Source organism: Trachurus japonicus, chromosome 4 (assembly GCF_045865225.1).
Source record: "Trachurus japonicus isolate A0001 chromosome 4, Traja_1.0".
Taxonomy (NCBI): domain Eukaryota; kingdom Metazoa; phylum Chordata; class Actinopteri; order Carangiformes; family Carangidae; genus Trachurus; species Trachurus japonicus.
Genome location: NC_140910.1, coordinates 9,716,313 through 9,729,611, shown reverse-complemented (window position 1 = coordinate 9,729,611; position 13,299 = coordinate 9,716,313). Strand labels below are relative to the sequence as shown.

At 46.1% G+C, this 13,299-nt stretch overlaps 1 protein-coding gene across 2 annotated transcripts in view; it reads right to left on the bottom strand.

Annotated features, from left to right (window-relative positions):
• The window catches only part of naaladl2 (N-acetylated alpha-linked acidic dipeptidase like 2), a 557,200-nt gene that overhangs the window by 541,413 nt on the left and 2,488 nt on the right, over positions 1 to 13,299 (bottom strand). The window lies entirely within an intron of this gene.

Genomic DNA, 13,299 nt, shown 5'->3' with positions numbered 1-13,299 from the left:
CCCCCAACAGTGCGGGGCAACCTGCAGTACTGGGGGTCCCCACGACATTTGTTGACCGGGACACCACTAGGACGAGTGACCTCGTACACGTCGGTGTTCACGGACGCCTCCCTGATGGGGCGGGGAGGCACCTGCTTGGGGAGGGCGATAGGTGGTGTGTGGCCTCCGGAGGAGGACCGCCACATCAACCTCCTCGAGTTACAGGCAGTGTTCCTGGTTCTCCAACACTTCAGTCACCTGTTAAGGGGGAGACACGTGTTGGTGAGGACCGACAATCGCACCACAGTCGCTTACATCAACAGACAGGGCGGTGTACATTCCGCTGCCCTGTTAGCGATGGCGGAGAACCTGTGGTCATGGGCTTCAGAGCACCTACAATCTCTGAGAGCCCTCCACGTTCCAGGAATCGAGAACAGGGGGGCCGACCTCATGTCAAGGGGCGGCCCCCTGGAAGACGAGTGGAGACTGCAACCAGAAGTGGTACAGCAGATCTGGACACGATTCGGGAGGGCAACGGTGGACCTGTTTGCCAACAGGTCGAACACCCACTGCCCCCATTGGTTCAAGAGGGCTACTTTATGCCCCCCCCCCCCATCCGTCTCATCCCCCAGCTACTGGAGAGAGTGAGAGTGGAGCGGCTGAGGGTCATTCTGGTGGCTCCCGACCGGCGGTCGGCTCTGTGGTACGCAGAGCTGACCACAATGATGGCGGCCCACCATGGCCCATTCCCAAAATCCGGGGGGCGCTGTCACAGGAGGCAGGCGCGATACAGGCGCTGCCGATCCTGGGCCAGTCACTTCAAGCCTGGGCCCTGAAAGGGACAGGTTAATGCGGACTGGGCTGACTGCGCAGGTGGTGAAAACCATCCAAGCGGCTAGGGCTGGATCCACCATTGCCTGTTACAGGGCTAAGTGGTTAGGTTTCCAGCATTGGTGCGAAGAGAGGGAAGTGGACCCACTGACATGCTCAGTGGGAGACACTCTTTCCTTTCTACAGCTTTTGGTTGATAGAGGGCTGTCTCACGCGACTGTTAAGGTTTACGCTGCAGCCATCTCATCATGCCATGAAGGGTTGGGCGGAGGTCCAGTCTTCGCCCACCCTCTGGTAAAACGGTTCCTGCAGGGGGTCAGAAGGCTACGACCAGTGGCACGCACTTCTGTACCACAGTGGGAATTACCACTGGTACTCGAGGCCCTCACAAGGGACCCCTATGAGCCTTTGGAACGCTCCTCCTTAAAGGTGTTGTCGTTCAAGACAGCGTTGCTTCTTGGTCTGACGTCAGCCAAGAGAGTGAGCGAATTGTGTGCCCTGTCAGTCCACCCGAGTTGTTTACTCTTTCGCGGGGACCGCAGTGGTGCCATCCTTAAACCGAACCCCTCCTTTCTTCCTAAGAACATAAGGAGCTCATTTCGGTCCAGAATCATCCAGTTGGAGGCTTTTCACCCTCCCCTTCATGAGGATTCGAGGGAGGCGAAACTGCATCTCCTATGCCCTGTGTGTGCGTTGACATACTATGTCGACTGAACAGCCACTGTCAGGAACACCGACCAGTTGGTTGTGTGTTATGGTGACGGGACGGCTGGCAGAGCCCTGTCCAAGAAACGCTTGGCGAGGTGGATGTGTAAATGCATCCTCTCAGCCTACAGTCAAGCGGGTCGAGAACCGCCCACTGTGGTCCGGGCGCACTCCACAAGAAGTGTGGCGACGTCTACGGCCCTGTTCAGTGGTGCGAGTGTTGAGGACATATGTACGGCGGCATCGTGGTCTTCACCCTGCCCGTTCATAAGGTTCTATCTCTTGGATGTATCAGGCTCCTTCTCCAGGTCTGTGCTCACTGTAGGGTCACAGGACATGTGAGAGGAAGGATGTGTCAAGTGTTTTTTAATACTTGATCCCCACAGGGTGTCATGCACCTGCATTGGACTGTGCTCTGCTAGGACACTGTCAATGAGGTGCGCAGGAGGTCTAGGGTTGAGACCCCTGCGAGGTTAGACCACAACTTCACCCAGCCTAGTCAGGTGCTGCTAACTGGGATGAAGTTGGACCCGTTATCACTCCATACGGTGGTTAAGATTAATAAAGTGGTGACTGGGTCTTGGTACCTAACCGGTAGCTGGTGTGGTCAGTGGGCGGAGCCTCTCCCGCGGCAGGGAGTACATAAATCGGGGCTTCGCCTACTGTACCCATAGAGTCCAGTAGAGGGCGAAGCCTGTGTGAGATATAACGAAGGTTACGATATTGTAACCCTAGTTATATTAACACAGGCGGAGCCCTCTACTTAGGGCCCTGCCGCTCTTTCGCCTTACGCTGAAGTTTGGTGGAATGAGGGCAGCTGGCGGTGCATCTGCTTATATAGCCCGCTAAGGGCGGGAAAGGTAGGCACGCCATACTGGCCGGCTACGTACATGCAAATTTCAGTGGGCCATCGCGCGTACGCGATTGGAGGAGAGAGATATACCCATAGAGTCCAGTAGAGGGCTCCGCCTGTGTTAATATAACTAGGGTTACAATATCGTAACCTTCGATTGTGTGCTGCCTGTCTTTCCTCCTAAGCTCAGAGTCCCGGCCTCTCCTGCATCTTGCTGCTCTCTGCCTGGACATCTGTAGCTTTACTGCATTGAAAACATTCATAAATATGGTAACTGTGGAAAAACTGCACCAAAATGTTTAATTAATTCAGTTTAGGTATTTACAGTTAACCATTTAACATAATTCTTAAGTCTTAACAGACCAGGCTAAAATTTGAACTTGTAAGAGCAGTGAGACAGACCAGGATTTATGAGAGCCAAGTCAAACCCTGACCCAGAGGAGGCCTTTAATAGCTGCTACACAGTTCATCATGTTGACTACTGTGGCCAGTCTACATGAGAAATTATTCATTTGCTGTTTTCCTGTTTTAGCTTTGCCTTCGTGCACTGAGCTAACGCGCTGCTAACCGCTAACTGCTAACCGTAAAATACAGTTGTTGAAGTAGGTAAACAACACAAGCACAGTTTCCACACGTTTGCGCATCTGAACTGACCTGAGAACGGTGAAAGCTGAGCCGACCGCAGCTTGCCTGAGCGTGCTCGTCTGTCACTATGGTGACCAGCTACAGGCAGTCCCCCGTTAGAAATCCCAGGACGGTCTGTAATGCGCATGGGCAAACCTCAAAACAAGCTGTCCTCCCCTCTGCTTGACAGAAGTGACGGGGAGCAATGAGCTGGTAGTCAAGCTGTGGTCAAGCCAGCTTGCCTAAACAGTAGTGCACTGCGGTCAACAGGGGGCAGCACTACAAGCAGCAATATTGATCCCTATGAGACAGACGGCAGTTTAAATCAGATATAAGGAGAGATACCGCTTCCACTTCAGTAGTTTTTGTTTTTTCTTTCTTTTTTTCCTTTCTTTTACTAGTAATGACCGCACGCCACTGGCACAGAGTAATTGACACCCTATCCTTGGTGCCACAGTCTCGGACATTACAGTAAGGCAGGGTGTGCAGCTATCTTTCCTGTCCCCTGATACAAGAATGATAGCTCACGTGGGAACAAATGACAGAGGGCAACAGCCCAAGTTGACCAAATGTGATTTCCACCATCTTTTTAATTTTCCAAAGCATTGTGGAGAGTGTTTAAGGCCCTGTTTACACGACAACGCTTGCGGATGAAAAGGGCAAAATATTTCATCGGATGTGCCGATCGTTTAGACGGAGACGGCGTATTCGGGGCTTGAAAGCGCAAAAAAGTGAAACCACCCTCCAGAGTGGAAATCTTAAAAACGCTCCACCGTTGCGTCCCTGTGTAAAGGGTGAAAACGCGAAACGTCTGCTCTGATTGCTATGACCTGTGGAGGGCATTGAGGGCAGCATTACGATGGCCGGTGTAAAGCCTGCTGGAAATCAAGAGGAAGGAGAAGAATACACAGGCATGCAGACTTGGTAAATAAATAAACAATGCTTAGCCTGGCGGAGGGGCAGTAAGACCTGGGGCCTATACTACGAAGCAGGTTCAACATACTCAGAGTATCTTTCAGTTATCAGGCTTCACTTCACTGGACGATCGCGCTAAGCGGTCACACGACGGTGGTTATCAACTCGGTAAGTCAACCCAGAGTTTCCCAGAGCGCGTTCACATGAAACGGGCGGAGTTAGCGGCATCTGACCAATCACAGACATGGACAGGTCTGACAGCAGCTGCAGCAGCAGAGCGGAGTGTTTCACTAACGAGGAGCAGACAGTAATTCTGCAGCAACATGAAGAACGGAAAGAAACACAGTCGTTACAGCAAAGTGCAGAAAGTGCTACAGAGAATTACTGACTGACATGCTTATAGTTCATGGGATTAAAATGAAATAAAATCACTGCTCAATCATTATGGGATAGCTGATGGCTCTGTAGGAATCACATTATATTCTTCTAAACTGGCCTGTTGCTCACATTTAATTTTGTGGTGTATTTGATGCAGAGAGTTAGGTGTGTGAATATTGCACATAGCTACACTAATGTCAAAAAAAAAAAAAAAAACTGGGAGCGCTGATCATGAGAGGATCAGACCCCCGTATTAGTTTTTAGATGAATATCTCTAAGAGATATGTGTTTTATGCCTATCTATATCAATCCCTCTGTGTGTGTGTGTGTGTGTGTGCGTGTGTGTGTGTGGGTGGTTGGGTGGGTGGTTGTTGTAAGTTTTATTGTAAGTTTTCATCGGAGGGACTGACAAACCTCTGTCAGCTGATCGAGCTGTGCCGTGCGCAGACTGTCCCACTACGGTGATGTCATTTTCCAAGACAGTGATTGGTCAGGAGGCGGAGCTTTTCTACCTGGTGATCTCAATCTGGAACATAACCTGCTCCCGACCAGGTTAGCCGTTCAGCATAAGTTGCCGCAGAGATGTATCCCGGTAAGAAGTTAACCACCTTCCTAGTACAGAAAACCCAGAGTTAACCCTGAAGTTACCTCGCTAAGCTCAAATCCTGCTTCGTAGTACAGGCCCCTGGCGGCCCTCAGGGCTTATAATACACTGGGGGAAACCCTGACAGTTGGTGCCTTTGAAGCACATCAGCAATTATGGCTGGCAGTTGTAGTGATATAAAGCAGAGCAGAGTGCAGGGTAGGTTTCATTCATAACATGCACTCTGGGAGCAGACATACAAGATCATGAAGCACTTTGTAATACAAGTCTTCTGTATAATTACATGTTGAATATAAATGAAAATTTCACTTTAGCTCATTTGTAGTTTCCAGCATGTTGTCACTGAGTTCACTGATTGTTCCTCATTCAACCTTCGAAACCATCGAACATTTATTAAATGACTTTTTTTCTATTGTTTACTGTATATGCAACAGAGTACTGATTGGTGGACAAAGTATATTTTCTTACAGAGAAAATATACAAGCTCATAGATAATGTGAAGTTAAGTGGTTCTTTATCTAGGGTTCTTATCATTTTCAGTTTGGAAAACACCTTATATGCATTCTGTCCACAACATAGGTTGAAGTATCCTTTAAAGTCAGATAACAGGCCATGATTGCTTGTGTGTGTGTGTAGCCTAAGTGGTGCATTGGAGCAAGTAATGGGAGACAATGACTGGAGAAATGGATGACTCCTCAAAAGTCACCTTGAATAGAATTCATCATTCTCTCTCTCTCTCTCTCTCTCTCTCTCTCTCTCTCTCTCTCTCTCTCTCTCACACACACACGCACAAAGCCTCTCCACAACTGACCAAGGTCTCTTTCAGTATTAAGGACACCAAGCATGTTGTACTGTGTGAGATTCATCAGTCATGTCTTCTGCTGTCTGCCTATATCAACCCTAAAGATGACTTGCATGTGCTGCAGTTTTCATGTTTGTGACACAACATACCTTCACATGTTCAGGCCATTTACAGACTGACCTGGATTGAAAAAGGTGATGTCTTATCTAAGTTAAAATGGGGATGTAAAACTTATGTTATATGGCCCAGTACAAATGGCACTTAACCTGTTAAGCCCGAAGGGTTTTTTCTGGAAGAATTCCGCCTGCAGACATTCCCAAATTGGAACAGATTTTTGACCCAGAAATGCAAGGGTTTTGGTTATAGTTGACCCACCAAATGAAAGATAACATCTGAAAGTTTGTGAATTCAGTGTGAAACATAATATTTCTGTTAACCAATTTCCCTACTGTGACCAAATGCCCAGGAAAGACAAATGAAAAAAAAATCCGCCTAGATTGAATTTAAAATTGGAGAGTGAATATGAGCCTCAAGATCTCATTGGAACCTGAAATGATGAATAGGTAATTTGTTCACCAAGGTGTAAACAGTTACTATACAAAATTTCATGAATATACTCCAAAGCCTATTTACTCCTCAGAGGTTTTAGTGAGAGTAGGCGAACCTCACTTTGGAGACATTTGGAGACCAGTGTACCCAAACATGTGTTGTACTTGCTACAGGAAATTCCTGCTAGAACCAACAGCCCATATGTTATGTAAAGTCATTTCTCCATCATATTTACCTCGCTTATTTTCAAGTCTACAATTGTTTATGGTCTAAATATATTAAAAAAAACAACAGTTTCGTCTCAAAATTGAATTTTATTGGACAAATGAGGAATACTGTAAAAATGTAATCATGACAACAATCATGACACAATCATGAAACAATTCAAAAAACTGCCCCAGAGTCCTTCTGGTCCCTCACAAAGTGCAAAACTGGAACTATTATAAAGTAGCAAAATTGAAACCATTACAAAAGTGCAAAATCTGTGAAAATGTAATCATGACAAAAAAAAAGAAACATTCACCCAGAGTCCTTCTGGTCCCTCACAAAGTGCAAAACTGGAACTATTATAAAGTAGCAAAATTGAAACCATTACAAAAGTGCAAAATCTGTAAAAATGTAACCATGACAAAAGAGTAACATTTGGCTCCCTGTAAAAAACTGCTGTAAAAATTCAAACACAACAGCTATATACATAAATATATACATAAAAAAGTGATCAAAGCGGGTTTCTAATTACCGGTACCTTCTGTCGTGCCACTGCTGGAAACAGTTTCTTTTTGCGGTCAGGCACAGTGGAACCTCGCACTTCCTACAGAACACAGGGGTCTTGACTCTCATCTCTCCAGCTTCCTGGCAAAGCCTGCAGTACCTCCTGGAAGCTGTAGCATCTTCTCCAAGAAACACTGGCATGCAGGTTGATGGGGGTGTTTGGAGTGTTGGATGACCCTGCGCTAATTCAGTCAGTGCCGAAACAAGCTTCTCCCTGAAGGCCTTGTGGGACATGCAGCTTTCACTCCTGAGCTTGCACAGCTCCTTGTAAAGAATGAAGCTGTTAACGACGGAGATGTCCAGAAAATGGTAAAAAAAAGACTTGTACCATTTCATCGTTTTATGGAGGACACTGTAATAGCTAATCAGTGCGTCCGACACGTCCACTCCACCCATCTTGCCGTTGTAGTCGATGACAGCGTCTGGAGCAGGAATTTCTTTCATCTTCCACACACCACCTTCCTTCACTCTCCTCCTGACGCTCTTCCCACTGTAGGCCTTGTGCACTGAGGAACAAACAGTTACCCCCGGGTGTCCATCCATTTAATGAAAAGAAGCCCGTCCTTCCTCAGCCACCGCAGGTCCCCTCTCTCAGCATTTTTCTTCAGGTTGTTGATTTCAGTTTTTGGAAAACCCACTCGGCTCTTCCTGATTGTGCCACAACAACCAAAGTTCTTGGTAGACAAATCTCGGAAGAGCTCAGGGCTGGTATAAAAGTTATCAACAAACAACGTGTAGCCCTTGCCGAGCAGAGGGAATGGCAGCAGATCAGTGACAGAAGAATAGCTCAGACCCTTGCCTGTGTCAGACTCATTCTTACCAGAATAAACGAAAAAATTCCAGGTGTAGAAGGTGGAGGAGTCTGCAAGCACATACAGTTTGTAGCCCCACTTCGTAGGTTTAGCCTTCATGTATTGCTTCATATTTATGCGGGCCTTCGATGCCACCATCCTTTCATCAATACAGATATCTCTGTACGGTTGAAAATGAGCCTTGCAGGCGGTCACTATGTCTGTATACAAGGGCTTGATTTTGAACAGCCGATCATAAGATGTTGGTACCCTTCTTTCTTTCGTTTTTCTCATCTTCGTCAGATTGCTGAGGTGTAGAGACCACATGATGGCCTCGAAGCGGTCTCGTGTCATCTTATCGCAGGGGAAAGTGAAGTGATAAGGATGCTTCTTTCTCCAGTAATCTGCTCGATGATGCACACTGACAAGGCCCGAGAAAATGATAATGGCAAGGAAGATGTAGAACTCCTTCGCTGTCAGCACTTTCCAGGTGAACTTCATGCCAGATGCAATTCTTTTTGCAGCATTGGCATTGGTGTGGGTGATCAAATTGTGAATGACTGACTGGCTGAAAAACAACTGGAATAGAGATAGGGGACTCCATGATGTGGTGGTGTCAATGGTGGGGCCAGGGGGTCTGGTTGGCAGGAAGTGCAATGGTTCAGGCTCTTCATCTGCATCCTCAAGATTGTGCCACCCTTCCTCTTTATCCACCCTTGAACGCTTTGCTTTTGGTTGAGGTTTCATTCCTCTTTTTTTGGTCTGCCGTTCTTCCAAATCAGAATGTGTCGGTGTGGATAATCTGTGAGGGGAGCGGTGTGGTGCTTGGCGGCCAGTTGATCTCCGGTAAAATCCAGCTGCTGTCTGTGGAGCAGAGGTGGGGAGATCTTCCACTGGATGAGCAGATGTGCCTGCTGTCTGTGGAGCAGAGGTGGGGAGATCTTCCACTGGATGAGCAGATGTGCCTGCTGTCTGTGGAGCAGAGGTGATGAGAGCTTCCACTGGATGGTCCAGAAAGTCTTCATCACTGTAAGACAAAGGTGGAATAAAAAGTTATTTTTTAAAAGTTATTTTTTGAAACTAAGACAAGGTCTCTGTTATGCAAACTATACAAATTAAAGCATATGTTTATCAATCTGATAGATAGATAGATAGATAGATAGATAGATAGATAGATAGATAGATAGATAGATAGATAGATAGATAGATAGATAGATAATACTTTATTCATCCCTAGCAGAGAAATTCAAATTAGTCCAGTAGCTCACACAACATTGACACAAAAAAGAAAGAAAGATAAACACAAAAAACATTTTAAGAAGTGTTATATAAAACGATTGCAGCAGGAATGACCTTTTGAATCTTTCAGTTCTGCAGGTCAGGGAGATGAGCCTATTGCTGCTCCTCTGACCTGAGAGGGTTTTGTGTAGAGGGTGTTGGGGGTCACCCAGGATGGTCTTCAACTTACACCCCATCCCAGCTCCGCTCCCTCCCCCATCACAGAGCTACATTTTTGATGAGCCTGTCTAGTCTGTTCCTGTCCCTGACCTTGATGTTGTTACCCCAGCAGACAATAGCAAAGAATGTAACACTTGCAATGACAGACTGATAGAACATACGCAGCATAACATTGCAGATCTCAAAAGACCTGAGTCTTCTGTAGAAGAGTCTGCTTTGTGTCTTTTTAATGTATATATATATATAGCTCATCATCAATTATATTTTGTACATATAGCACACAATTATTATATCCGTTTATCCCTAATTTTTCACTCTGTTCGCAAGCGCGCGCATACACATGGTCGACCCATGAATATAATATTAGGCTATATAAACGAATGGAAGAGCATCACGCTTGAAAAGTTTGGACACACGTTCTCATCCAATTGAATAAGTTGAGTTTGGACATAAAGTGTTCAAACTCAACTAAACTATCAGTCAAACATCTGACTGATAGTGTATACAATAGTAAAATATAAAATACCGGTACTGTCACACCGTGTGACCCCAGGAAGAGTAGAAAGCTAAAGCTACATTGCTGTAAAAGCTAGAGCTAAGCCGCTGTAAAAGCTAACGCGGATCCAATAAACAAACAAACCCCCCAAGGGCACAACTGTCAAGAAATATATACAATAATAAAAATCATAATGACAAACCTTTCAGAGAATCGACGTTCCTGTTCACCGTCGCTGCTCACTTCTTTGAAAGAGACGAGATCGTCCTCTTCTGATTCTGAGTCGATTGGAATGACGGCTGCGCCAGGATCATCACATAAATATGCTAAAACCTCTTCGGTGCTATATTTTTTTTTGTGCTGTTCAGGCTTCATCCTCGCTGCCATGCTTGCTATGTTCTCTCCTTTCGCTCTTTTTCAAATGCTCCTAAACTCAAGGCTTGTCTACTCTACCGTAATCTACTACCATGAATCAGCTTTTTCCTCTCTGTCGCTTCTTCCTGTTTTTTTTTTTTTTTTTACGCACAACAGATAGACGTGATGACGCGCGGCCGTATCTGATGAAAGGATTGGCCCATTTCGGCCAATCATTTCGGACTCTGTCAAAAGAAAAAAACAGTTGGACAACCAAAAAACTTTCCAAGGGATAGAGGAATATTTTCTCACAGAGATTTGCGGTTCAGTCAAATCATAACAAAACACCGAACGTACTCACGTCTGTGCAAAACGAACCCCCCCTCTCTGTTTTCGCCGATGTCTCGGTGAGTTTTCGGCCAATCATTTTGAGAAAAAGTCACTCTATTCCTCGATCACTTGGAAAGGTTTCCCAGGGTTTTTTTTGGTTGTCCAACTGTTTTTTTTCTTAGGACAATTTCTCAGAGATTTGCGGCTCAAATCGATCAAATCAAAACAAAACACCGAACGTAAGATATAATTTATACTCGCGTCTGTGCAAAATGAATTCCCCCTTCTATTTTCACAGATATCTCGGTGAGTTTTGGTTGGATATAGAAAAGGATTTCAGTTTTGAAATCCCTGGAGTGTCAGCTTTCATTTGAGTACAGGCATACGCGTCTAACTTGAGGAAACACATCATACCAGCCTATTCTGTTGAGAATGTGCCATCATACAGCTTTTGCGACATTTTTTTAAAATCCACAGCATTGTATTTGTGTGTACTTGTAATACACATGTTTAGCATGTAGTTTTAGCCTAGAATCTGACCTTTCTAAAGATATATGGTATGACCATATTGATAAATATTTGACATGGGGGGGCGAAGGGGGAGGAGTCTGACACGCCCTCGCCCCCGCCGGCGGGGGCGCTCGGGTTCAACAGGTTAAATGTTTAGATTATTATCCATTATCAAAGAGGGTAAGCCTCCAACTCATTCTGCAATATAACAACAACATAGACATGAAGAACTTTCTCCAGAGACAAGAAGAACAAGGAGTCCTGAAGGTGGTCAAACCCAGACAGTGTACTGATCACACCATCATAGAGTCAGTCAGTCAGGGATAACATGAAAAAAGAGAAGACACTCTACTACACACCCTAACTTTCAAGAACTGAGAAGAGTTTTCCAGAATGCTTGGAATGACAACTGACCAAGTGTATCTACTGTAAGGCAAGAGTAGTAACCCCAAATGTTGCTTTGATTTATTTTAGGCCCTGTTTACACGACAACGCTTGCAAATGATAACAACAAAATATTTAATCGGATGTGCCTTTCGTTTAGACGGCGACAGCGTTTTGGGGGCTTGAAAACAAAAAAAAGTGAAACCACCCTCCAGAGTGGAAATCTTAATAACGCTCCGCCGTTGCGTCCCCATGTAAAGGGTGAAAACGCTATGACCTGTGGAGGGCACAGAGGGCAGCATTACGATGGCCGGCATACACACAGCCAGAAATCAAGAAGAAGAGGAAAAAATTCTGGGTTGTACACAGGCGTGCAGACTTGGTGGTGTTGTGTGGCACATTGTCACCTAGGTGCTTGGCGTGAATAACATATTTTATTACACGGCTCTATTGAATGCTGCTCTCTGATTGGTCCAGCGCTGCGTTCTGTGGTCCATTATTTCTGAATAACAGACCGTTGTCAAGTATAATGACCGTTGCTAGGGACGCCGCTCTGATCAGCGCAGCACAGAAAAGAGGCTGGCTCTTTTTGGCTTTTAACACAGTCTGAAATCCAAATATTTGAGCAACTATGGTCTTATTATTTATTGGTTTTGCTGCAGTGTTTCCCCCAGAAAATTTGTTAGTTAAGGTGGTGTCTGACCTGTCGACGGGGGGGGGGGGGGGCCGATCGTCGGGGGGGGGGGGGGGGGGACGCACCGCGCCGCGCCGTATTAAGTTTCGCTTTCAACACGCGCTGCTGTTATGCATGCACGCTTCTCTGTGGTTTGTATGTGTGTGAGACAGTGTTGGGCAAGCTACTTGGGAAATGTAGTGAGCTAAGCTACAAGTTACTCTACATGAAATGAAGCTTTACTACACTGAAGCTACCCACCAGAGAAATGTAGCAAGCTACACTACAATAAAATGACAAAAGTAGCTTAGCTACATCAAAGCTATTTTTTTTAGAAGTTAAATAAAGTTTTTCATTTATATCGGCCCATTGTGAGTGCTGAAAGATCTATGCAAGTACATTCCAAAAAAACCCAAGTGTCTTTTCAAACAGTGGTTCCTAACCTTTCTTGGTCAGATTTTTTTTTAATTCATCAATTAGGCTACTAGACATTTCAAGCGACCTCATTTGAATCTCAGGCGACCCCACGTGGGGTCCCGACCCCAAGGTTGGGAAACACTGTTTTAAAAGACGTCGGCCACGGACGGAGTGGGCGACATGCTGGGACGAGGAGCTTTCGTTTTAACTGCTGCAGCCGTCTCTCCCTCTCTACTCAGCATACTGTTCAGGGTGTTTGGTTTGATTCATTAAAAGGCGCGTTCCTACAGGAACGGTCCCCTCACTCAGCCTCTCAGTGGCCGTGTCTCCGCTGCAGACAGGACGCACCGGGCTCTTGGAGCGACGTGCAACGGTGCGCGCGGTCGCTGTGCAGCGATAAAGTTGTCCAGCTACGGCTCTGATTCACGAACTTGACTATCCCTCCTTCTCTGTCACCTGCTGTGTGCTGCGCTCCGCTGCAGCAGATGGGCATCAGCAGATACGTACATTACGTCACATGGAAGCCGTGCGTTTAAGGTCTAGAAATGCCTGGGGAAATGTAGCTTCTGTGGACGCTACCGCGCTACTGATCAATTAAATAGCTTAACTACTGAAAAGCTATTTGATGTAGAAAACAGCGACGCTACGACCACGCTACTGAGAAATGTAGTTAAGTTACTAACGCCGCTACTTGTAGTAACGTCGCTACTGCCCAACACTGGTGTGAGAGGATACGGCCATCGTCCGACCGGGGGCGGCGGCGGCGGCGGCGGCGAATGTCGCTACATTTTTTTTTTTTAAGACGTTAGTTTAGGCGGCAGCTCTTTGTTGTTAAGGCGGCCGCCTTAACAGGAAAGCGCTGCGGGAAACCCTGC